This window comes from Aphelocoma coerulescens, chromosome 1 (genome assembly GCF_041296385.1).
Source record: "Aphelocoma coerulescens isolate FSJ_1873_10779 chromosome 1, UR_Acoe_1.0, whole genome shotgun sequence".
In the NCBI taxonomy this organism is placed as follows: Eukaryota; Metazoa; Chordata; class Aves; order Passeriformes; family Corvidae; genus Aphelocoma; species Aphelocoma coerulescens.
The window spans coordinates 19,494,905-19,522,058 of NC_091013.1; the positions used below are offsets into that span (position 1 = coordinate 19,494,905).

The following is a 27,154-nucleotide window of genomic DNA, read 5'->3' on the forward strand; positions in this document are numbered from 1 at the left end:
GAGAAGGCTTGAGAAAGCAGTGTTGCAGATGAGCCTGTGGATTTGATGGTTAATCCACACAGGAGTGTGGGAAGTGTCTGCTGTGAGGGCTAGGTCTCTGTGCCACATGGCCCTACAGAGTAGGGTAGTGGGGTTTGGCAATTGCTGCTGGGTGTTCCCCTGATGGGGGATGCAGCATTAGTTATTTCTGGAAAGCACACAGGCTAGAGAAATTATATTTAGCTGTTAGGTAACTGGTTTAAATTGGGCTTATGCCCAAATTAGGGACAAGACAGTAAAAGTGAGTGATAAGAGTATCTGTTATTTCTCCCCTGACTGTGGGGGATTGAGAGACATGCATCCAGCAGTGTGCAAATCCATACAGAATCCAGAGAATTTGTGTGGGCATTCCTGCATCATGGGTCACCTTGCATTGCAGAAGTGATTTTTGTGATTTTTACATTACCATAGTATCTTGGCACCCTATTTGTGGGTTAGGACATCACTGTACAAGGTGTATAAACACAAGAGTCTTTTATTTCCAGAAATTTTATAGAAGAGACAATAGATAGATACAGTTGCACCAAGAATTGTACTGAGACTGTTTTGTGATATTTAATGGCCTGAGCAAGCAAATGTTTGGCCTTGCTAAGTTTTAGAGATTCTTAAACCATGGGGACAATGTTATAATAAATAATAAATAATAAAAATAAAAATAAAAATAAAAATAAAAATAAAAATAAAAATAAAAATAAAAGTAAAAATAAAAATAAAAATAAAAATAATAATAATAATAATAATAATAATAATAATAATAATATTTAGTGGTAATTTCTTCAAAAATGAGGGGAGGAGATAAATTCCTAGTGCGCAAAACTGGGTGACAGAGACCTGACATGATGGAATGAACATAGGCAGTAGATGAGGATGATGGAGAGGATGGGACTAGTTAAGAAGGAAAATGTTTAATGTTTGATGTGATAAAAGGCTGAGATACAATGGAATGCTACACAGAAAAAGGTGGCATCATCAAAACCAAAATGTCTTTGCAGAGCATTGTGGATGAATATAAACAGAGCAGCATTGTATTGGAAAGGTGAGGAAAGAGAATACCAGAGCCACTGAGAAGAAAGCAGTCTGCTTAGGATTTCTACCTGGGTTTTGTAGTGAAAAGGCTGTGCATTGGTAATTTGTGTATAAATAGAATTTCCTTTAGCTCCTAGACAGGGGTCAGTGATAAGAAGAATATACTGTGATAAGAAGAATATATCAGCATATACTGATCTTTGTTGCCTTCCTGCCTCCCTTTCCATAGGCATCAGATTTTCTCGGTGTCCTGGAGACTGTGTGTAGATGCACAGTGTGGCATGGTGTAAACTCTGGTCTAAACTGAGAAGCTGATGCAGTTTATGGCTGTGCCACAAGATCTGTTGAGATCTCACAGCAGTGCAGCCACAGCCCACCGCGACTAAGCTAAGAAATATGATAAAACCTAATAGTCTGGTAAATCACAATAACAATAAATTAAAAGTAAATGCATTTAAGGAACAGTCTACTTTTATTTCTACAGAACTAAGTCTGTTTTGATTAGCACGTATTATACCTTACTTGGGTGGTGTTGGATCATGCTTGTACTGTGAGAGGAGTTTGACACCTTTATGTGTGAGATTACCCAGAGATGAAGCATAAAACCAAGTTCAGCTCCTGCCCATGTAGGGATACCTCACCAGCCCACTTGTTTCCTGTCCCAGCCTGGCTGGCTCTCTGACTGCTCCTTGCCTGGGGCAGTTTTACTCCTCTTCCCAAGAGGTGTCTTACAATCTTTTTTGATCCCCCTGAGCAGTGTTGTTGTCACGCCATTGGTCTGCTGAGTGTGTGGGATGGTGCTCCTTAAGAACCAGTTACCCAAGTGCTGTGGTAGCTGTTGGCTACCACCACAAGGTACCACCCCCTGTGGTGGGCGACTGAATCCTGCTGTCCGGCTGTCACCTGCTACAGCCTGATTCTGCCCTTTTGGCTGGCAAAGGCAAAGGAATCATCATCAGAAAAGGAAGAGGTTATATATGTGATTTTAAGTACACATATTTAAACCTTAGGCAGAAACACTTGTATTTAAAAAAAATTAAAAGCAGCAAAAGAAAGGCTTGATGAACAACACTAATACACAAGGCAATTCCTTTTGTTTGAAAGTTATCCAGTTTATTCCAGGGACATTTTGCAATGTTTTCTTTGCACATTCAATGTCTTACTGGAGAGCTGGCATCTTGCTGTGAATTATTAACACTTACCTAATGGGTGTTTACACGTGTTTGCCTTGAAACTTAGCTCTGTAATTCGGTATGAAAACATTTAGTTTGCAAGCCTGTGCTTTAATGAAGGTGCAGATGATGTAGAAGAAAGTGGCTGTTGGTTGTTTATGTGTAACAGTTGTGCTGAGCCTCCTCCAGTGCTGCTATTCATGAACTTCAGGGTTTCTTACCTGTTTGTTATGACCACTTAACTACTTCTGAACTGTTATTCTATCAGCAGCAGTGATAGTAAGCCTCTTCTCTAGATACCTTCTTCATTATTTCTCTACGAGAGGGTAAACCAGCCTTCAACCAGACACAGTAGTCTGGAGTGCTTCATTCCCTGGAGCCCCATTCCTGCCCGTACCCAGTGCCAGACCGCAGCAGCCTGTGGGGCACAGAGCCAAGCACAGCGTTTGTCTTTTTCAGCACCTCAGCCCCCTGACAAGGAGAGGTGCACGCCAAAGCTTCTCAGTGTCTTCATTTGGATGGGTATCTTTGTGTTCTCCATTTAGTATCTTTTTTGGAGACAGACTGTCAAGCTTCCCCCTTGTAATAACATCTCTGGAGGAAGCTGGTGGGTATTATAGGCAAGGTTGCATGCTGCAGTTCCTGGTCCCAGTCCTGCTGCCCTTCAGAACTGTCATGCTCCCCTAACCAGGGACTACTTCTGTGAGAACTTTCTTTGATAAGAAGGAAACTTACTTCAGTAAAAATTGGTTTTGCAGTGGCCACTTTGTAATACTGGAGAAAGAAAAGGAGAAAAAGCTGCAACAAAACCACCACAATCTGAAGACCCTTCTCCATTTAAGAGGCCAAATATCTTACTTGGAAATACAAGTTCAGGAATGTGACTTGAATTATTGGTGACCTTGTCACTTGAGAAGAAGAATTAATTGTTACCTTTTGTCCTTGAAGACAGGGATTTCAGTGCCTTGATTAGATCTTTGTGTGAGAGGTTGAGAGTGGAACAGGCAACTCCTGTTTCCGACATTTCAGCCTCGTTAGGGCACCAAAGACTTTCACAGAAGTCCCTGCCCTAGTAGTTAGCCATTACCAAGAGGAATATAATGATTTACCTTTTTCTGAACAGGACAGCAAAAAGGATCCAGTGGCAGATGCAGTGAAGCCTGTTCTGCCAGCTCTAAATATGTTGTGTTGGAGGCAAATACACAGAAGCCTTCCCTGTGCTGAAGTTGTGACTCGTGGGGCAGCTCTGCACACCCAGGCTTAACCACTGCAGGGTTGGTCTGCAGCAGTGGTGGCACTGGTGACACAGCTGAACATTCCTGGCTGTCCTTGGGTGTGTGTCCCCCTGTCCTGCAGGATATCTTTCTCCTAAACACATGCAATCCCATTAAGAGGACAAGAAAAATTATAATCTTCAGTGAATATTTAGCATGTAAGATTTTGCATACTTTTCTTTTTGAATCCTTTGGTCTTAAATGAAAGTAACCAAGTTGAATCTTAGAATTAGCTGAAGAACATATTTCATCTTAATTGATGAATCTCTTTAAACTATTTTAAAAAATAAAACCTTCAATTTTAAAGGAATACAGTTGGCTCTCCTTAAAGGCATGTATATCAGCTTTTGTTTGATTTCTGATCCTGGGCTCCAGTTCTGCTCATAGACATAGTGGGAGAGAGCTGCTCACCTGAAGAATTATTAGTATTTATGGTACATTTATCCTTCTAGAATGTGTTCGACTTGAAATAGCCATGCTTTGATTGTTTTGCAAAAAACCCCACTAGTCTGTAGGAAAAATATTTCTAGTCAGAAAATCAGAGATTTTTGTAGCAAGTTCTTTGCAGCTTTTCAAAAAAAAGGAAGATTGCTATGGCCAGCAAACACGAAGCTTTATCAAGCAGCATCTGGTGTTAATTGCCACAGTTCATCTATTAGTGGTGGTCTTATTTAAAACATGTCTTAACACCTTGTGGAATCAGTTAACTATTACTTTGCAAATGACATGGTGTTTCAACAGATGTGTAAACACCCTGCTCTTCCTAACAGGAAAAAGTCACAAATAACTCAGCTTTAAAATTAGGGTTGATCATATAATGCTCATGAAGGAAATGTGTTCTTTTATACTGGAAAAATACAGGGTATCCTGGTTCCTATTTTGGGACTGAAGCAATGTAACTTTTTTCTCAGGGAATCACAGCACATGGTACATTTTAAACATGTGTTTATTTTAATAAAATGAAAAGTAACATTCAATTAAAAAAGCTGTGGTGTGATGTTGTCAGTCAGGACTCTGTTGCAGTCTTCACTTGACAGTATTTCTTTCTGTCTGTGATGGGGGTTTGTTTTTACAGTTAATTTGCCTTCCCGTAGTATGGAGGACTGTATTTATTAGATCTCACCCTGCCTGATCTAACCCGAACACCTGCTGGGAAGCTGTAATACAATGTCAACTGCAGCGGTGAGATAAGGACCTGATTTGCTTTTATTTGACACTGTTTCATATTTACCATATTTCTTTAAAAAACATTTTGAAAATTTTGGTTTGTGTGCATATTTGTTTAAGCTGTCCCATCAATCACAGCTGTGTTTCACTTCCATAAGCAATGCTGTGGCTGACTCCAGTATGTCCCTGCATGAGTCTCTTGATAATCTTTTATATAAGATGTGATCTGTCTCCTTCCAGACATCATACACCCTCAGGCTTATTTAATTTTGAGACTTCTTTCACTTCACTGTTCTTTTTTCTGTAGATAACTCAGTACTTCATGGCTTAGATAGATCTTCATGGAGACACTCATTGGTATTGCAAGAGGAGTTAGCAACATTCATCTAGAAAGTGTGTTGCTCCTATGACTTGCTCCAATGTATGATTGATTATTCAGTTATCTGTCATGCTGTTTGCAACTGGTCAATGAACACATGAATGCATTTATAAGATAGTATTTATGACAAAATACTTCTGATCATTTTTGTATGGGGTATTACATAGCTTTTCTTAGATGTTTTACCACACTTCGGAGGCAGACAGTTGACATGTCATTCATGTTAGAAATAGCATTCAACAAGATATGAACTATTGTATCTCTATATATACAAGCAATATTATGTTCTGAATTCCTTGAATTGGAAGACATCACTCATTTTTATGTTTCCATATAAATATAATTTCACCTATACATGCTGAGACCAGAAACGAATATGCAGCTGAAAAGATTTGAAAGAACAATACCCATATATCATTACAAATATATTTCTTGTGCATGTGTATATTCCTGTATAGTTTTGTGCATGAATAATTTGTGTGTGTTCAAATGCAGGACAGAATGTTTCCCACGTTTGTCCCTGACAGGCTGAATTTTATGTGTGAAAACTGGACAAACATAAAGATTCATTATTGGCCTCACATCTGAGGAAGCTCTAGAGCATAATATTTTCCTCCAGAGTCCTCTTTAGGCTTGTTTAGTAAATGAGCGTCAGATCTTCCTGTTCAGTGCCATTCTAGCACAGGAGGAGGAGCTTTGGCTCGTCGAGTACTGACCAGCAAACTGAGACATGAGCGTAGCACGTCTCCACATAAGGGCCATGTTAGGACAGGGATGTGTTGGGGAGCTGATCCCCATCTGCTGGCATCAAAGAGCCACCTGAATAGGTTCAATCTTGCTTTCCTTGTGTGTAAGTCTTTTTCCTTCATGTAGAAGTGAAGAGGCAAGGGAGTGGGATGAGAAGGTCTAGTGTGAACCAAGGTCCTGCCTCTGGGTAGGGAGAAGAGCCAACAGGACTGAAGGGCACAGAGGAATTCCCGAGTCTGTCACTGAAATACTCCATGTAGCTAATTTAGCTGAAGATTTGGTTTGGCTGTCTCTTTACATTCTTAGGGTTTTTCCGTGTATTAGGCAGAAAGCACTGTATAACTGGTGACTTCTATTATGTGACTTTCACAAGTGCTTTTTGATTTTGCACGTGACATGTCCACTGCTTTTTCAACAACAATGCTATTATGTTTAGAGTTATAGAAAAAAATGTGTACAGCATCATGCTAGAGAAATTCTGGTGATTGTGTACTTACTTAACGACTGCTTCCTACTTGAGTTTAAAGTCAAAGTTACACAAGCAATTTTATCATCGAAAGTTTCTAGGGTTGAACACTCGATGTTCTTGTGAGGTGGCCTGTCATATGGGATTGCACTTATCAGCTGCCAAAATGCTAAGCCTGAAAGAGAAGGATGCCTGTTTTCTTTTTTTTTTTCTCTAAGTCAGTCTACCCAGATCAGAATTCTGGGAACATTCAAAAAATAACAGTTACTTTGTTACAGTTCTATATATGTGTGGAAATGTGGAGTTGTTGCAGTTGATTTTTTCTGGTGTTGTTTTATTTGGCTTTGTTAATGGTGAGCTGCCAATGAAATGATTAAAATTCCACCCACTTCAGCACAATCTGTATAAACATGGGCCTTCAGAAGGCCAGGGCTCTTTTAGTTTTAATCTGAAATATTTTCAGTGTTCATACAGTGTATTCATTATCTTGCTTCCACTCTGTTCTGCTTTATTAGGGTCTGCTCCTTTAAGATGATCCAGAATGCTTGATGCTTCCCTGGCTAATGGCAGGGGTAGTCGAGGTGTCCTCTTCTATTCCCTGTCCGAATTTGTCCGAATTTTCCCTGAGGTCCCTGTTGGCTTTCAGAGCTCAATTGAATTGCAGATTGGCTATTTTTGTGAAAATGCATTCACCTTTAACTCTTTAAAATGAGGTTAATTTCTTTAGGGTAATGTAATTGTGGGTTGCCAAACAGCCTTCAGGAATAAGAAACAGACTCCCAGAGAAAATGTAGCTAATTTGAAGTGATTTGGAGGCTCGCATCAAAAAGCTTTGGCAAGGCTTTCTTGTCTGTTTTGAGTAGGTAAACATCTAAACTTTGCCTCACCCCATTGCTAAAATAAATGTAGCTGCAGATCTGAGCTGTGGATATCTAGAGAAACAAAACTTCCTTTAATCAAGGAAAAAAGAAGGAAAGAGGTCACTGGGACTATCACTAAACCTGTAAAATTTTCTGAAAAATACAAACAAATGTGTGAATCACATCTGTAATTTCATTAAAAGTACAGTAAACTAGAAAACCAAGAATTACTCAGTTGTTTCTTGTCCTCAGATACTTTTGGCATTCTCATAGTTTGTTATTTAATCTTTTATGAGAACTTCACAGGTGCTAAGGATGTCATATGCTGTCTATATCTGAGTTATAACCCTTTGTCTCTTGACTGGGTCTTCAGTTATGATTTTATTAGTACCCCTTTAAATCGTATTTGGGCTTGAAGTTTGATTTTCATCACTGATTTTAAATGTGTGCTTAATTTAGTAAGTGAGGGACTTGACTTACAACTTTCTGGATTATATTTCAGAGTTATTTTTCTTGCAAGATGATTTGTATTGTTTGATAGCTGTTTCATGTGTTGAGTGTCAATGGCAATACAATATTTTCCTTAATTTAGTACTTCTTTTGCTATTCAGACTGACAAACTGCATACATACTCTTAGTTATAAATGGTGAATAATACATATAGTATGTGGTCATGTTTTATTTGTGGTGATATCTTGGAATTCAGTTCATGAGGCAGAAAAATCAGTGTTATAACATTGTTTAAATAATACTGAGTACATATAAGAGAAGAACTGGAAATTGTGTAAAACCACATTTTGTTGTTGAGACTAAGGGAATTATCAGTTAAAAATCAGTTAAACAGCACTTTATGTGCATTAAAATTATTATTTTAATTTGGATCAGGTGTGTGTATTTTGAAGCCACTCTGTTGATTATCTGCACTCATTGAGTTTGATTAGGTTCACATGCTGGAGCAGCCTTGGAGCATGTGGCTGCAATTGTTTTTGTATGAAATTAGACTGCCAAATGCACCAGTGCGTGCTCAGCCTATCTCAGGTACTCAGGATCTTTGACAAAGTAAACTGTGCTTTGCCTCTGCAGCTGAGGGCAGGTTATTATAAATTTTGGACAGTATCTGTAGGTAGGAATAGGTAGGTGTCTGAATGGACTGGTTTTGGTCTCCATTTCTTTCTTGAAGCTATGTCAGCCTCTTCTGCCAAGTGTGTAGAGATTTGGAAGGGGAAAAGTCCTTACTTCCAATCAGTTCTTCACACTTTAAGCAAACCTGTTCTTGAACCAGGCTGAACTAAAGAAAATGCTCTTTATTATCAACAAAATAGTTGGTGATTAGAAGTTTGTTCTTCTGTTGAGTGTTTATTTCCTTGTAAACTTCATCAGCAGCTATTTACTCTTCAAATTTAATATAAATTCTTTAATACAATAAGAAAACTTAAGTTTATAGTAAATGAAATTTTCACATTCTGAAAGTGTGTTTATTTTTTTGGAGATATTTTCTAAGTGTTAAAGATGTCATACACTGTAGCTGAGTTATAATGACTTGTGTGCTGTTTTAAAGGGAGAGATCTCTAGATAAATAGTTATGTATTTTGTCAGTCCCTGATACTTCTAGTGTCCAAAACCCTTGGATGCAAATCATACCTGGCCCTCATTATTTCTGCTCTTTCTTATCTTCATCTATCAACAGTATATTTCAGAAAGAGTAAGTATGGATGTTACTTTGCTAATGTCCTTCCACTATAAAGATAGAATAGAGAAGATGCAAAGAAATCAGGCATTTTTTGTGTGTTTTCCTTATTTTCTTGTCCCTTCTTGTACCTATTCTGTTTGCTGTTATTTCGAAGTGGCTCTTCCAGAACATGGGTAGGAGCACCCTAGGCAGGTCAAGGGAGATGCTTCTCCCCCTTTACTCTGCTCTTGTGAGACCCCACCTGGAGTGCTGTACCCAGCTCTTGGGCCCCCAAAATAAGAAGGACGTGGATCTGTTGGAGTGGGTCCAGAGGAGAGCCATGAAGATGATCAGAAGACTGGAGCACCTCTCCTGTGAGAATAGGCTGGGAGAAGAAGGCTCCAAAGACACCTTATAACACCTTCCAGTACCTGAAGAAGATAGGACAAGAGAGAATGGCTTTAAATTGAAGGAGGATAGGTTTGGGTTAGATGTTAGGAAGAACTAACTGTGAGAGTGATGAGGCACTAGAACAAGTTGCCCAGTGAAGCTGTGGATGTGCTGTTCCTGGAAGTGTTTGAGGCCAGGTTGAATGGGGCTTTGGCGACTTGGTCTAGTGAAAGGTGTCCCTGTCCATGGTAGCAGGTTGGAAGTACATGATCTTTAAGGTCCTTACAACCCAAACCAGTCCATGATTCTGTTTCTAAGATGTGATCTTGGAAAAAATGAACCTCTTTCGTGCTCATACTGGGGTCAGCAGTGATGTAAGCACAGAAGTGGCAGGGATGTGTGGAAAGAAAAATCGTGCTCTGCTGCCTCCCGGTGACCAGTTGTATCAGCGTGGGTGTCCCGTATGCTCAGAGTTGTCTGTGTCCTTCTGAGATGGCCGGCACTGGGCTGAGACAAACAGAGCAAAGGAACAGTGCATCTGTGTTCTGAGAAGCAAGAAGTGTTGCTTCTGTGGCTGTGGCCCGCTGGTCTGCCCTTAGTGCGTTTTCAAAAATGCCCCATGGCTAGAGAGGACTGCAGTGAGAGAAGAGTTTTTGGGTGTTTTGGGTTCATGGCTTAGTACTGCACACAGCAGAGTGTGAGCCCCAGCCTGCAGCTGGCCAAGCTGGCAGTGTATGTACAACCTTTGTGTAGCTATCCCATGAGAGCATAGACTATGTGTCTAGTGGGATGCAAGTCAATGAACTCACCCTCCTTGTGCTCACCTGCACAGGGTTGTGGTTGTCTGTATATCAACAACTGAAAGTGGAGGAACAATTTTCTTTGTTGCTTTTGGACTGTCTAGGTCCAAGGTAAGAACTGATACTGAAAAATGAAAGAAGACTTTTTTTTTTGTTCACAGTGAGATCTTTGCAAAATCTGTGCTTTTTTTCTACTAAGGAAAGAGTATTCCTTTTAGTATTTTTTTTTCTATATAATGAGTATACTTGAACAACGTGTTAAGCATTACAGCTCTTCTGAGTAGGGAGTGCTGTCAACTCTTGGCTTATTATTTCATGTAGTTTGATCCCCAGTTTGACTACAGCAGCAAAATTTCACAGTGTGTGCACAGAGTTTTATGTCCATTTTCTACAACGTTTTTCTTTGGCATATTATGTGCTGTCATTTGATACTGCAGTTTTATTCTTCCCTTCCTTTCCTCCCCTGCCCCTACTGTGGTTTTCATATCTGTCAAAGTGCCTTTATGGCTATTTGCAGATATTTACCTTTTTCACAACTCTAGTTCAGTATGGTTTATATTTTCTTCCCGATTGTTACATTACACTTTCAGGTCATTAATCTCTACATTCTCTTCCCAGGGAGATTGTGGAGAATCAGACCTCGATGGTCTCCTGGAATTTTCTTTAGCGGAGTCCAGGGTCATGAGGCTGAATGCATTGCTTGAATATTCATCCAGCAAGACCTTTGGATATGCAGTGACTGAACTCAGCTGAGCACTGCTGCTTACAATGATCAGTCTTTGTTTATTTAACCCAGGCTGTACTTTAAAGAGGTTTTAGTTACAGGCATATTTGGAGTCCTATATAGATCACAGCACCACCAGTGTGCTTCTATTATCTCTGAGTATCTTTATTGTTGCTGAGCAAAAAGGGAGGCTCTATTCTTTTCACATGGTTATAAAATTAAAGAGTTATTCTACTGGCTTTTAGATCTTGTTATTTGGGGATATTTTCAAAGAAGTTACAAGGTCAACATTTCAAAAAAAGTGAGGTTGTATTTTATTGCTGAGGGAGTAAGACACAAGCATTACCAGTTCCAGTAGAATTTAAGTTTAGCTAGAAACATCTGTAGTTCTTTTGGTTTCAGGAGGACCTCTCTCCCAAATGTGCTGAGCTAAAAGTTGTTTTCCAGATTTTGCCATTAGACAACTCCAGGACTTGCCAGTTCATGAACTTTGCCAAACTGCAGACAAGTGATTCTGGTAACATAGTGGGCAGTTTCCCTGTGGCTATTTCAATCCTTGGGACAAAAAAGAAAAAGGCAAAAGTCACGTGTGCTTCCACTTAAATTTCTTCTGGATGACAGGAATAGTTATGAAAGCTAGTTCATGGATATTCACGGGGAAGGAGAAATAGAAACACTAAAACCTGGAGTAGAAGACTGGAGGTACAGAGTTAGGATAGCTTTATTCTAAACCTAGACTCTGAAGAAATCCTGGTGGGGAAGGTGGGATCATCTAGAAGGAGGGAGGTAGATTTTGGATGTTTCCAGAGAGATTTATTGTGGGACATATTGAGAACACTCATTCCACCTTTCATACATATTAAGAGGTTGTTTCTTTAGAAATGATACATAAATGAAAGAAATCTACCAGACCTGCAGTGTTCAGCCCTTCAGTCTCTTAGGGACTTTCAAAAGATACCTGCTCAGAGCAGGTTTGGTGCTTGTCTGTAGGTCTGTGGGGTGCAGTGTCTATGGGTGCAAATCCATGACACTTTGTGATGTCAGACAAAGAAAATAGGGTTTTGTGTCCTGTTTGTGATCACATTGCCTCTCCTGCTTCCCAAGATGGAGAAGTCCCCATCCAGCTGCTCACAGGCTGCTCCTACCTGCACAGCACTGCTGCAGGTGTCTGGCACAGCCATTTCTGGGATCCACACTGTGTTAAGTCTCAGTTCTCTCAGCTTCAGGTACTGCGCTATTTCTGCTGAAAAGGTGCTGGAATACTCTTGGGAGTGGCTGTGCCAGCAGTCCAGGGCAGGTGTTAATCTCCAGTGAAGGGGAGATGACAGGCAGTGGGGCAGGGGCTGTAACCTTTGCAGTCAGCACAGCTGGCACAGCAGAGTGACATGTGGCCAAATACTTCATCTTTGCAAAGGCACTTAATACCCACTGTGCTTTTCTTTATCATTTCACATACCAAATATGTTATCTTTAACTTATGCAGTGGGAAGCTTTTGGAGATGAAACTCATGTGATTGCAGCTCAAATTTTGCAATAGCCATCCATTCTGCATGGGATATAAGAATCATTTTGCAGTAGGAATAGTTGCAATATAACTGTATATCGCAGGGAGTCCAGTGCTGGTCAGCACTGCTGTGCCACAACCTTCCTAGAGAGAGTGTCCTGCAAGGAACTGCTCTGCCAGGGGTGGTGGCCGGCCTCCCTGGGCAGCAGGTGATTCCAGCAAGTGTAGCAACTTCTCAGCTACAAGTGATATCAGCTCTTGTGATTCAGCTCTTTGTGAAATCACCCAAGGCAAACTCGGGGACAGAGACACAGGAGCCTCATTTGGCAGTTCCACAGAGGTGGCTTTTATTGTCCAGCAGCCTCTGTGAAGGGAAGGCCAGGGACAAAGGCTCCCTACATCAGGGCTAGGGGACAGAGGTTGTATGGGGAAGGCAGGGGGTGGGGTAGAAACCAGTTAGCCAACTGGGTACAGGCTATTGCCATATAGAAACAAGGCATGCTGGGGGTGGTTCACTTTGTCACCATGACCTGAGGAAGGTTGCTTATCCCTGGGGAGAGTCCTGTGGGCCTCAGACCTCTCTCCTTCAAGGGAGTGCAGAGAGCTCCTGTGCCAAGAGCTCACAGCCCTCCACAACTGTAGGCTCCACTGCAGCCATTTGAAACATTTTGAATGGTTATGGCAAAAAGTATTAGGAAATACAGTGTTTGGACATGACTGTAAGTTAGTTCATGCTGCTCAAGAAACTGCACTAGTCAGACCTTATGCTGTGGAATCGGTGATTCTGTCACTGTCTGTGCCTAATGCTCAGTGCTGTGGAAGCAGATGAAAAATTCGTAATGCAAGTGTGTGCGCCTGTGTGAATACAAGTACAGAAGGAATTCATCCACAGTAACTTCAAAGAGCACTCTCCAGCAGGCAGAAAATCACGGTTTAACGCATGGAGTCTTCTGTCCCAAGACATTTGTCTGTGTTGCCTTACAGGGCACAGATTGTCTTCTTCAGCGTATATAGTACAAATGATGCAACCCTATTTTCAAATACTCAGCCGTGACACACAGCCCTGAGAAACACTCATTATTCCTTGGCTTCACTCTTCCTTTTATTTCTTATTTATTCAAACAGATTACATTCCCATTTGGATAGGATTAGCTGCGGTTTGAAAGTATTGCTGTGGTTTGTCCTGTGAACATGAGTGTAGTACTTAGCTGAGCGAGGTCTGTTTCATGACCTGAAACCTCTTGGATAGAGCACACAAGAGTGTCAGCATTTGTATCTAACTAGATTTCCTGTTGTATAAAGGCATGAGGCACAACTGGGGACCTCTTAGGAACTTTCCCATGGGGTAGAACACAGAATTCAGGGGTTTCTTCATAGCTTTTTTAGGAAACATGGAATTTTTTTTATCCTTTACTGTTGAGCTTCTGATTAACATTAATAAATGTATTCAGAACAAGCTAAAACAGTAGTGCTCAACATTTTGCTGTGATAGGACACACGAGAGCATCCTGCAAAGTGACCTATCTGTGCATGCATGTCCCAGTGTGCCCCCATCCCCATATGGCCTAATGAAACCATATACATTTATCAACAGTCAGCAAGGTGACTTTGTCCTCAAACAATTTAATTTTGCATTTTTAGGATTAAAAATAACCAGGTAAGTGCAATAGATGTAATTTATATTTGTACCTTTTAGTATGGCAAACACCAATTTTTTTAGGATTATGAATTTGTCTTCTAAATTAATTTTTCAAAATGCAAAACAGGGCATTTAATCTGCTCTGAATATCTGTGTTGCTTCTATGAACATGAAATATTTTTCCTAATTTCGTTTAACGGTTTTATTTTGGAGACAAGTAATTCTGTTAGTGTTGGAAACCCATGCACAGTAACATAGCTCTGATGTTGAAGACTGAAACTCCAGTTGACTGGCCGTGTCTCTCTGAAGGCACAGTGCAATGTAAACAAGAAAACATGAGCCATAAATGGTAAAAAGCTTATTTTTTGAATTTTAACCTCCTGAGCTAGACTACCAAAAACTGGTGCTGGGAACTACCCTTAGCATGAATGCACACTGTTATTTTAATAGGAAACGTACAGGTTTTTATCCTCTGTAATGGAAGTATTATTAAAGCACAGTGTAACTGTTTTATGCTAAATATGTGTTTCTTAGAACAAATTAAATTGTTCCTTGGCTCAAATCGAAGTAAAATAAGAACTCATTTATATTAATGTTATTTTATATTATATTTATATGAATAGGGTGCAAACTAAACTAAGCTCAATGGCAGCCTCCTCCTCGCTCATTCACCCCTGGGAAGCACTGTTCCAGCACCCCAAGGGAAACTGGTGTCCGTCTCAGGGCATCCTTTTGCTAAGGGGGACTCGCTGTCTGTGCACTGCTGTTCTGGAGTGGATGGCATGCGGTGCAGGTTGATGCCATCAGGCAGGAGGTGAAGCATAATCCTCACGTTAACTTAAGTGGCTTTAACAGAGGACCTCTGAGAACCCTTGCCTTCAGGAAATACAGGTAAGGGGTCTGTGTCTGAGGAAATGGTTTCTAACGTCCTTAAGCATAGTCTCTGGAAGAATAGAAGGTCTTCTTGCCACTTTGGTTTTGCAAAGCAGCAACCACAGATACCACAAGATGACAAGTTATAAACCTGGATTGCAGCTGTACATCTTCAGTCATGTGAACTCAGGCACAGTCAGTTCTTTTCCTGACTATGTTTGCGGAACTTAAATTTTTAAGCTGTGTCTAAGACTTCATTTAAGAATACCCAAATATCTACAGCCTTAAATGGCAAATGTGTGCACCTGTTTACAGTGCTTTGTACTGTAGTAATCCATTATGTTTTTGATGTCCCAAATAAGTCTATATCTTTTGCTAACAGTTTTAATTCATGAACTTTGAAGAAACTTGTGGCTAGTGTTGTATACAATGACTGGTGGAGAATTCAGCATCAGGAATGTGAAAACTCTGGTCTGGTGTCTTCTTTTAGCATTTCTGTGCAGTTTGGCATTTCTGCCCGTAGCCAAATATCCTTTGCTACCTTCAGGATCTTCCTGGTGATGGAGACTGCTCTTACCACCTGTATCCCATCAGGTCCTGATGTTGCTGCTCTATAAATGAAGGTCCCCTTGCATGCTTCTCTGTACCTGATGTAAAGCTATCTGTAGCCAGAGAGAGACTTCAGTGAACTTTGTGTCAGACCCTTTCTTGGGAACTGAAGCTACACCAAAGAACACCCATTCCCACAAGAAACTGGAACAATCTCAAAACTCTGTATGTTTGCAACTGATTCCAGCTGCCATGGTATAGCTTATCTCTTCCTGAGTAACACTGAGAACCAGAGCTTACTACTTTCCAAACTGAACATAGAAGAGGAGAATCTGTTCTTTGCTTCCATTTTTATACCCCAATGAAAAGCGGTACCTAGTACTTAATAGAAAACTTCTGATTTCTAACTGCAGTTCACTCTCAGAATCAAGAAACTGGAGACTGGTACCTCATTTTCCCTTTTCGTAGACTTTTCTCATCTCTTTGAGCCAGTGAATAATTTGCCCCTGTGTTTTCTTGGCTATAATGTGTCCTCATAGTACTCCACAGCTAAAATGGTTTCTCAGAGAGCAGGAAAATCTTTTTCCAAATGTATTTGTAGTATTTTCTTGATAAGGATGGACTCTTGAACTTTTACTAGTTACCTATATGATTTCTTAAAAAAAAAGAATTAGTCCAATTCCTTTTAAAATCTGTATTACTCTTTAACAACATTCAGATACACATGATCAAGGTGGTGAAACTGTTTTTTTACAAGAATTCAGCATTGAAAGAAGGGCGATTCTTTGATCACTTTCTGAGATGCTAAAAGAGGGCACCTTAAGTGTTTTAGCAGTATAAAGTAAGCAGTATATTTTTGTCTTGCAAATTGTTATGTAAAGACATTTGAAGCCTCCTGTAGTTACTCAGATTGTTCAGATGAATCCAGGGATATCATGCAGAGCTGCAAAAAGCATTTTATGATTCAGGCTGGTATCTGGTGATGCAGTCTTCAGAAGAACTGTTTGATGCTTTCCAACAGCACTTTAAGCTATACTAATCATTTTCCAAATGCATTCTGAAGGGCTGGTAGCGTTTCAAGAACATGCAGAGTGAGGGGGTGCAGAATCTAACAGGCAAAGGGAGATGAGACTGCTGTGGCTCTGTGTCCCCAGGTCTGGTTGTATCCCCAAGAGGCACATGTGCACACTATATATGAGTGTGCATATAAACAGGGTTACACAGACTCACAGATCAACACACACAGAGGATACACGGCCGTGACACAAATAGGAGAGCCATCGATGGCCTGGTTGGTTTCTCCTCTCCAGCTATGTAAGATCAAAGTCAAATACAGACATGTATATAGCACATCTTTATACACCAATATGCAGTGTATGTATGCACATACATGTTCTCAGTCTAGTCTGTAGCTGCCCCTGGATCCCAGTCTCCCCAGCTGCTGGCACCCCAAAACAGGGACCTCTCTGCCCAAGGTGCTGCATTCAGATCCTTGTACAAACATGTGCAGGCAGAATAGGCTGCCCACAGGGATGGCCCCCTCATGTGATCACCTGGGGAGTGGTGAATGTCTGTGGTAATCAGCTATTAATCAGCCACCCTGATGAAGAGGCTCTGTGCTCAGACCTGCTGAGGCTCAGGCTGTCTCGACTGAAATGTTCCTCCTCTTTCTTTACAAATTGATGGGATAGGCAGGAACCCTGAGGTGTGGTGGTACCTAGAGTTTATGAGTTATGCTTGTCTTCTTAAGGATCCAGTTGAATATTTTTTACAGCTTTGTTTATATTTTTTTCTCTTTTTTTTTTTCTTGGAAAGCTGAGTGTAAATATTATTTCTTTTGATGCTCAAGTTCTGGGACTTTCTCCCACTGACTTCACACTGCTGAGAGAGGGGGGCTGCACAGACACAGCTTTTGAGAAACTATAGCTGAAACCTTGCGCCCCTGTGGCAGATCGCTGGGAGGCTTTCAGGAAGGCTTTGAGCTATTCAGTGGGAAACAAAGAGAGCACTCGTTTGCCCTGGAAAGATGACTTGGTACCCTGGAAAGAAGGAGGTCTTGGTGTGTGTCATATTACTCTGAGTCAGCTTTATCACTGAGGATATTTAATGATAAAAGCATGTTTATTCAAAATACAGATTTACAGGAACGGAATGAAGTCACTAAAAAAGTTAAAATCACAAAAACATATTGGTAAGGGTACACAACGCAAATTCTTCTTTTCAGTTTCAGCAATTTAGGTAGTTTGTGAGGCTGCTTTGCTCTTGCAGTGTGCTCTGCAAAGTACTTATAATTAAATGATGAATTATGGGGATCTGGCTTTGGTTTCCAGAGGGAGCTGCATTGGGTGATCCCCTCCATTGCTAGCTCAGGAGGGAAAAAGCTCCTGCCTCTTTCCTATGTTCCTGATGCTGGTCCCTGTAGTGGGTCAAAGTCACACCCACATCTCACCACCCTGGCTTAATGAGCATTTCCTTATAGCAGAGGTTTAAGTAGGCATTAAACTCCTTTCATCGTGTTTTTATACTCACTGCAGCATGTGAGTTAAGAGTTTTATTTCATGAGCAATAACAGTAATAGATTTTTTCCTCCCCATATTGATTGTACTTGTAACTCTGCAGAGAAGCTACCCCAGGTCTGTAAACTCGTGGAAAGAGGAACAGAGCACCTGGGCACTGTGATCTTTTCCTATCTAATAGATTAAGGGTAATGTCCCCAAGGACCTGCCAGAGTCTGGTTTCTTACTGAGTTTGTTTTGTTTTGCTGCACTGGAAGTGTTCTTTGATGGAATGGAAATAATGAAGAGGGAACGCCTAAAGAAAAGGAAGTAAGCTTATTAGAAATTTTGAGCTTCAGATCTGGTTTTGGAACTTGAAGTAGTTAACACTTCGTTGAAGCACAAGCTCCTAGGTTGATTTTGTGACTGAAACTGAAGAAAAGGATAGAAGACAGACTGACCTTCAGATATTAAAAAAAATACAATTCTTTTTGCATTTGGGGTGAAATTAGAAAGGACTTCTGTCCTAAGTGGAGTGCAATTAGTTGATCCAAGATGACCTTTTCAGTTCCTTGCACTGGCTGGCTGTCCTGTAGGATGAAACAGCTCAGGACCAGAATCATGGGCATAACATCACCAGAAAGGTGTATTGATTGGTGAGGTTAGTAAGATTGTCCTGAGTTGTGAGCCATTAAATTGCATTTCAAATATCAGCATTTAGCCTGAAACAGTGAACCAGTCTTGAAATTAGAACAGTTTTCATTACATAATAATGGGAGTGCTTGCAGATAGATATTTGAGATGCCATCTGCTGCACCAACATTAACTATAGTCCTCAGTTTTGATGTGTCAAATACCTTCTACACCCTAAATGTCTGTGATTATAATATTGAAGATTGCTTGTGTCTTGATAGCTGCTGATGTGCACTGTCTTTCTCTATGTAAATAACATCATTCAAGTAATTTGTTCCACCTGCTGGCTCCTTCTGTAGGTGTCAGCTGGAAGCAATGCATTGGCACCAGAAGAATCACTGTTACAAAGAGCAGAATTGGTGTCATGGCTTCAGTGCTTACTTGGTTGATGTTTTCTCAACAATTTTTTTCATTAGCTTTGAGAACTATCTTACATAACCCTCTGCTGAACTGCTCAAAGCTCTGGTGTCCTTGCTGGGACAGGCCTGTTTAGTCTTTCTTTCAAAATGCAAGGAGGTTCCCTAGATCTACCGTATTGCTATCATCTGGTAAGGATTTTTCTTTTTACTGTAGAAAACACTGGATTGAAATGAAAAATCAAGAACTTGACCTTATTTTAAAGCCAAATATTGATTTTTTTTTTTTTTTTTCCCTACTGGTAAATGGGCTTTTGCAGTTGATAGTCATTAGTTTCAACCTTTTGAATGTTTGTGGGATACTACACTAGATGCAGAGCAATTAATTGTTTCTAGTGGCTGGAGAGGAATATGAATGTTCTCCTGGGCAATGATTAAGCTTTATGGATCTTTTAAATCTGGTAAGACTCCAAAAATGTGTAAAAACTCTGTTTTGTAAATTAAGATCAGAAACTATTATTAGCTTTTGTTTGTAGTTCAAGCATGATGTCATATTTGGCATAGTGCTAAAGAAAAACTCCCAGCTCGTGGGTCTGTTCTTTCTCAACTTGGTGTCTTTGGTGTTTGCTCTTGAGGCCGTCTGTCTCTCCAAAAGAGGAATGGTTTGTGTGATACCAGCTTTCTGAGGGCCGATTTAGTGTTATCACTCTCATGGGAAGAGGGACAGGAGGATTTGTTTGGAGCTGGTCATGACTGCATGATTTCCAGCTAGCTTATCCTTACATAAAAGTGTCACAGCTTTAGCTTTTTATGCTGGTATAAAGTTCTCTAAGGACATTCCAGATAGACAGCCCTGGGCTTTGTGGGAGGGGTGCACAGGATTTGCTCCTGCATTTTTTGCCTCTTTTTCTAGTCCTTCTATTTACATTGCTAAATTACTGTAATTTAGGGTTAAAAAAGACTTGTGGAAGCATAATATCACAAAAAAACCCCTTGTATTTGGATCTGTAAAGCATCACAGGAGACAACGTCCTTCCAAGTTTCATGAACTTGCAGTATGTTAATGGCCCTTTTGTAACATCTTTTCCAGTCTTGCTTTTTCCCCTGCAATGAGGGTGGGGGCTGCTGAATTTTGGAGTAACTACATAAGTAGGAGTCACTGTAGTTGTGGAGGAATAATTTGGTCTGTAGTAAGTCTCTTTTCAGTTATTTGAAGTTGTCCGTAATATTTATTTGAGTAAACTTTGAATCTACAAAAAGCTTGAGAGCCTCCTGTATATTGTGACTATTTAAATTTAATTTATGCTTGCTACAATCAGGTATAAACAAATTCTGTTCATTGGAAAGGCAAGTAAAAGGAAAGGGGAATACTATTTATCATTCAGTTAGAAAAAGATTATTTCAAACCAGTCATATGATCAGTTTGTAAGGACTGTCTTACTAATTTTCTGAAATTATTGTTTCTGAGTTCCTTGGCCAAGTATGCATAAGTGTTTAACAAGAGTACTGTAGAGTTTGCAGTTAAAGGTAAAATACATATTTATCAGATGACTGGTTTCTATGTTTTGTTTGCTGGCTGAAACATCCTCCTTACTGTTGTCTGTAGAAATATTTCCTTCTTCAAAATGCGGCGTTTCTTTCTCTTACAAGATTGAAAAGTATGTGGTAGCTTGAGGGGCAGAGGAGCCAAAATACAGTGTTAGAATAATGGCAGATTTACAGCCTGGTAACTTGTGAATTAATAGGACCATAAAAGTAAGCCTCACAATACTAGAAAGCAAGCACTCCCCTCTTCCTAAAGGAATTGTACAACGTGTTTATAGATACAGTGTATCCTGAGAGAAGGCATTTTACACCATTGCTGTATTGGGCAAAATAGAAGAAATATTAGAGAAGTAGGCACTGAAGAGATAAATAGAAGGGTCAGTATTACAGAGGTGGAATTTACATTTAAAAATCCACAATAAAGCTGGATGTCATGAATGAAGCAGCTCAGCCTCGCAGGCGTGTGGACAGAAAAGGCAGCCCAATGAATTACCTTAGTTATGGCAACAGGGAGGCAGGGTATTGTCAATAAAAAAAGGCTGATGCTGTTGTGTCTCAACCTCAGATGGCTCCTGCAAGACCAGCACGGTCATCCCTGCCCGTGCTTTGCAGCATTCCCTGTCAGATAAGTGCCGTGTCAAGAACTGGGACCAGCCCTTGGAGCTGCAGAGGTTGTGTGGCTTTTGTCTTGCTGCTGCCCACTGCAGGCTGGAAATTCTCCTGCCTGGGTGTCACTACAGGGATTAATACAAACTTTCCCCAAACTGTAATGACTTACAGAAAACACTTGACAGCTGAGTTTTGTGGAAGGCTTTTGTTGACATTCACTTAAGATAAACATCATTCCTTGGTGGTTTTGCAAGCCATGAGCAATGACATGATGTTGGACTATTCTGTTTAAAGCCTTTAGACCATAATGGCAGTGTGTGCATTGTGCAAGTACTGTTGTTTTGTATGGGCTTGTCTAAACTCTTAACAGGTGTCTTAAAAGGCAGTAACACCTCCAGAGCATTTTTGGAAATCGTTATTGTATTGTGGTGTGTTATAAGTAGTCAAAATTAAACAAATGTTCATCTTCCACGTTGCTGTAGAAGTTCTACCTCACATATTCAGCTTAGCCTGGCAAATAGTCCTAATGTGACCTGTCCCTCTTGCTATACTTTCTACATTTTTTTGCATGTGTACTGAAGCATTTGGTTAACTCTTTCTGTGAAACCTAACGTGATATTAAAATATCCAGTTTTCAGGGCTCCACAGAAAGTAACTGCTGATGAAGTACTACCTCATCTCCATCTCTCAGCTTCAGTAGCTCTAGCCTGGATGGTGAGCATCTCATAGTGTTACAAAGAATCAAAACAAGCAGTTTGTGGGATCAAAACAAAGCAGCACCAAGACAGTTAACAAATGTCACCATTCCATGCACACAAATGGTTTATAAATAAATAAGCCATTTCAAAGGGTACACCAGTTGTTGCTCTAAAAAAAACCCAACAGCTTTCACTATGATAGCTTTTTAAAACTAAACTTTAGGAGAGGTGAAGAATGTTTGCTGTAGAACTGTGCTCACACAAACTGTTTTAGAAATGGCTTTCCAGATACAACAGCTGGATTTTGTGTGTGTGTAAATGGTCTTGGTTTCTAACTAATGTAATACTTCAGTAGAGAAAATTCAATTTGAGAACTGTAATGTAAATATTTTTAATTTCCTGCTATCTATATTTCTCAATTTTTGAATGTGCTTTCAGATGCTATAGGCGAATGTTTCCTGAGAGTTTGAGTCAGAGGAGATGGTAACTATCTGAGCCTGTTTAATGCTCTGCTTCAGATCCTTCCAGATCAGAAGATATTGGGATTTATTTTTCTCTCCCTGCCTTGTTGAGTATTTGCTACCTCAACAGCCAGCAAAGAAAGGACAAAGAGTGACACTGCTGAAGGACATTCATGCAGGAATTAATCTAAATTCCTGCAGCAGCAATTAATATATCGACTGAGGATTCATCACATTTCTGAGTGCTAAATGAACCCAGACATTTATAGCTGATATTAAGACATTTGTCTTACAGCCCAGCATGATTGTTTTTTTTGTGGCTCTCCTTCACATGGTCAATAAGGGAATCAAGAAAATGGTTCTTGGACCTCTGCTGCCTTGCTGTTTAATTGCTCTTCATAATAGTTGGAAGCAGCTTTCTGTCTGTTACTGACACATATTTAGTCCAAAATAATTGTGAAAATCAATAGCCAATGGAACAAGTTCCCAGCTTTAAAAGACAACTCCCACACCCCAGGCTGAATGTCTACAGAAGGCATTTAGTGAAGTTCACTGTCTAAACTTCTAACTTAAACAGTCTTCTCGTGGATCCCCAAATATGCCAAGTTGTTACAGGATGCTTACCATAGTCTGTTAAGGCTTTGAACTTTGCCAGCTTCTGAACAGAATATTATGCCAGAAATGTTTCTCTGTTTTTTTCTTTTTCCTCTTTTCTTCCTGAGGTTCAGTAGTTTCATTTGTGTTCAAAGGCACTAAGGCTCTTTTATAGTGCTTCAGGCAAATAGTAATGCAGTTCAAGTTCCAGCAGTTTATACTAAAGAATTGAATTTAAAAATTCTAGAAATGTCATACTTGCAGGTTGATTTTCCTCCTTAACTATGCTTCTTATATGCTTCTGATGGTGGATTTGTATAAAGAAGCTCCAAAAATGACAGCAGCATTTCCTTACCTTATTCCTGATGCATCTGTTCCCAGGAGTATCTGCTGACCTTTGCTATCAAGTTAAGTTTGTGCTGCAGAATCAGCTGATTTAAAACAGGGAGTTGAATTTAATTACTGTGAACTGAAGTTTTTGTAGTTTTACCTCATTTTCACAGTGTTCAGTCTTTGTTCTTATTTTCTAAAAACCCTTGAATGATTGTTCTTTACTGCCATTTTGGTACATACAACAAAGCAGAAGAGGTCCAGTTCCCTACTATGCTGCCTCCCAGGGTATCATTCACAAACCAGGAAGAGGAAAGTTGCTTGTAGAGGGCTATCCAAGTGCCAAAGCTGTCCTCACTGGACTACAAACTCTGTCACTGCACCCCTTAAAAGCACTTCTGACTTTTCTGTAATTCAGGGTGAATTTAACTTGAGATTTCTTTGGTTAATTGAATGCATGATGGAGAAAACCTACAGGGATTATTTAATGATGGATGCCAGGAAAATTTTTGAATATTTATGTTAGATGACAGCAGTTAGGGTGATGAAATACAGTCTCCTTTGTCACCCTTTTCTCATCATATTTGTGAAATCTGAGCACAAATCCGAATGTTACTGATTTGTTCCTCCACATCTTTTGGCATTGGAATTGGGGTGGCAGGAAATCCAGTTGAGACACTGTTATTTTTGTTCATCATAGAGAGTTTCTATTTTAAAAATAAATAAAGTTATTTTTACGGAAGGGCAATAATGCGTGTGAACATAACAGAAAAGCACAGAGGAGACATCAAATCTTTAAATGTTAAATAAACTTCTTTACAAATTAGAAGAGTTACACCAGTTCCCATCCTATCTGAGACCTTTCTGCACTGAGACTTTGGAAGAAATGTGTGTTTTGCAATACACTGGCAACAGACAACAGTATATATTTCTGCTTTAGCATTTTTCGTTTTTTCAAATGCAGGTGCATAAAGAAAATCTCCCTGTGTGTTCTTCAGAGTAATTTCTGCTGTATCCAGAATAATGTATTAGACTTTAAGGCAAGAACGGAACATGATGATTCAGGTTGACCTCTGTTGAGGCCAACTGTTCCTGTATCTACCCCAGCATCTTGTGGTTGAAATAAATCAGCATGTGAGTTTTTTTTCATAAGTAAAAAATTAAATGCATTAAAAGCAAATGAACACTTACACTAATTTTTTTGTTAGATACATTGGCTCCAGATGTCAGGTACATAACCTGTTTGAAAATTAGATCCCTTTTTTACTCTTAGCCTTTTCGTGATGAAAAGATGTGTTATTGTGGACTGGATGACCTAACTGATTTATCTTATTCACAGTAAACTAAGAAGGGCATTATAAAAAGAGACAAAAGTTTGAGAGCCTCCTGGTCCCCAAAATTCTGTCCTTTGTCTGTCAGAGGCTTAACTTGAAGGCAGAATAGGTACTCCCTGTCATCTGATAACCGTTCGTGGGATGGAAAGATGGTATGTTAAAAACATGAGTGGTTAAGGGAAAAGCATTAGGAAAGCAGGACAAAATCAGAACAAGTGATTCTCCACAAGATTGGAGAAAATACTGTGACCAACAGGTTTTTCAGGCTTACTGTTGAAGGATAGGGGTGGGAAGTGTTACCAAAGAAGCTATCTTTTCATTGATTGTATTGTGTAGAAGGGGAAAGGGCATTGCATGCTTTTTGTAAGAGAGTTGGGCTTTATCAGACAAATGCACATTTCCATTGTGGTTTCTTTTGCTGACACAATTAAGATGCAAAAGCAGAAATTTGGCTTTATGGGTCAGAAATACATAAATGCTTATATGCACACCTCTGACCATACATGTAACTTACATTTCTGATACAGCACATTAACTAGACAGAGTTAGTAGTGAAGGTCAAAATCTAGTAAGGTTATCTGCTTCAGCATAATGCATTTAATGTCAGTAATAAAATGGTGAAGCTGGACTAGACATCTAAGCCAATACATACGCAAAACTAATGAATACATCTTGTACTGATTGATGCAGCTTGTCTTGCTCAAACTTATTTGGCTCCAGGAATAAAATAACTATTGACCTAGTTCTAAAAATATAGAGGATCAGGTAGTATCTTAATTCTGATTTATTTGGTTCAAAATTTGAAACGCTATCACTTGTAGCTGGAAGATAAACAATGGTAGGGAGCAGTGCCATCATGAAATGCTGCAGACTGAAGAAAATCACCTGCTTGTCCTGGGATGAGTGCCATTGCTGTCTGATGGAAACTAGATGCTGACTGATTTCTCATCCTGTGAATGGGATGCAGATGTTTCTAATGCAAGAGGAATTTACCTGTACAGCATAGGAGATGATGCAGCAAGAGGTAACACTTAGCATTTTGCATGTGACTTCTTGTATCCAAACACAGGGTTTTTTTTCTTTTTTTCCTTTTCTCTAAAGGCAAACCCACAACCTGGTAAGTATTAAAAGCAGATTGCTCATAATACTGGAAAAAATTCTTGGCAGCTGTTTGTTTTGGCTGATTCCATTTTAAAATAAATTCCTAACAAAATAATAGAAAAAAAGGTGGAATATTGTACCTTTGTTTGGCATTTATGCTATAGTGAACAAAGTTTCATTAGAGTTACCATCATTTTTACATGGTAGCTGGGCATCTAGTCAAAACTATGTATATTCATAAATAACTATGCCTATGGCTGGAATATTCAGGCAATATATGACATTGGTTTTCCTTATTGCCCTTGCTTTGCTCTTTTTTTCTTCCTTTTTGTGGGCTGGGCACTAGATTTGAGAGCTGGGTCCAATGTTTGAATCCAATTATTGGGTTATTTCAGTAACTCCCCTCAGCCCTTTCTGCACAATCCTTTGATTTCTTGTACTGAAAGTGGGCTGCAGTCAGTCATCCAGAATGGTCTTACTGAAAAGGGAAACTGAGTGGATTGATGTTTTCCCATTTTTCTCTACCTCCTTTTAGATCCCAACTCAAAGGAAGGGATGAGGAAGCAAAATGAAAATCAAAATCCTGGAGTCTGCAGATCAGAGATAGAGATATTAGTCTCTTGCAGTCCCTGAACACTGGCTTCAGGAAGCTGCCACCAATAGCCAATTTGTGCTGTAGGATATTGCAAGATGCTTTTTATTACCTCTGTTGACAACCAGTTCCTACTCTCCCTGCATGCAAGAAGGTTTATGGGGCCTGAGCTGTCACCTTGCCTCCCCTTTGAACTTGAATCCTTGGATGAAATCTGGACCTTCTTGTAGAACTTCTTCCTTGCATATTTGTTTAATTTCATGCTGAGTTGACCGACTTCTTGCTCTGGACTTTGCCTTGATATGAACACATTTTGTTTTCATTATATAAAGTTGCAGTGAACCTCTTTCCTGTTCCTTTTTAATTCCCTAATTTAGTACATTTTAATGTATCTGTCCATGTTTTTTTCTTGTGTATATAATATCAAATAGGGAAGAAAATCCAGGATGATTTGAAGGAAAGGTTTATCAGCATTAACATGGAAATAGTTCTGTTATTTCTGGGCAAGGGCCAGCAAATGAGTTATTTGGATAAATGAAGGGGAAACTATTGTAAGAAACTTCTCTATCATGTAAAACCCACATAAATGACTGTATATATGCATAGGAATACTCTCAAGAATTTTAAATTCTTGTAAAGACTAGAATGAATTCAAAATTAAATATAAGTTTGTTAGAAAAATCCTATTGGTTGAAGAAATTGATGGCTTCTAGAGCAGTTTTGGTGTGATGAATTCTTACCAAAGAAAGGCAGGCTCCAGGAGATGCTTGACAAGATGGAATTACTGGCTGACTGCCTTGAGGACCACATCTCCATCTCCAGTGCATCTTGTCTGTTGTGAAGTCACTACCTCCAGAGTCCGTGGGCCTGAGGCAGGAGATGTTCCAACTAGGACGACCCCAAGTCAGGAATTTCTGTCCCCTTTCTCATCTGCTTTCTCATTCCCAACCTTTGTCCTAGCACCCCTAGTGCAGCCTGGTTAGACACACTGTCCTTGCATCTCCAGCAGCAGTCGTTATTTTGCTGAGCAGGCATAAGAAGAACTGAAGAGTGCATGTATTTTTAGCA

The 27,154-nt window shown here is 39.8% G+C and overlaps 1 protein-coding gene and 1 long non-coding RNA gene across 2 annotated transcripts in view; both read left to right on the plus strand.

The window, feature by feature from the left end:
* Window positions 1–27,154, plus strand: part of ARHGAP6 (Rho GTPase activating protein 6) — a 320,115-nt gene that overhangs the window by 15,113 nt on the left and 277,848 nt on the right. The gene's annotated exons all lie outside the window — the stretch shown is intronic.
* On the plus strand, window positions 8,160–26,719 carry LOC138118008 (uncharacterized). The gene is made up of 5 exons (XR_011154957.1): window positions 8,160–8,263; window positions 21,608–21,690; window positions 22,113–24,193; window positions 25,215–25,417; window positions 26,030–26,719. It is a non-coding gene; the product is annotated as an uncharacterized lncRNA (long non-coding RNA).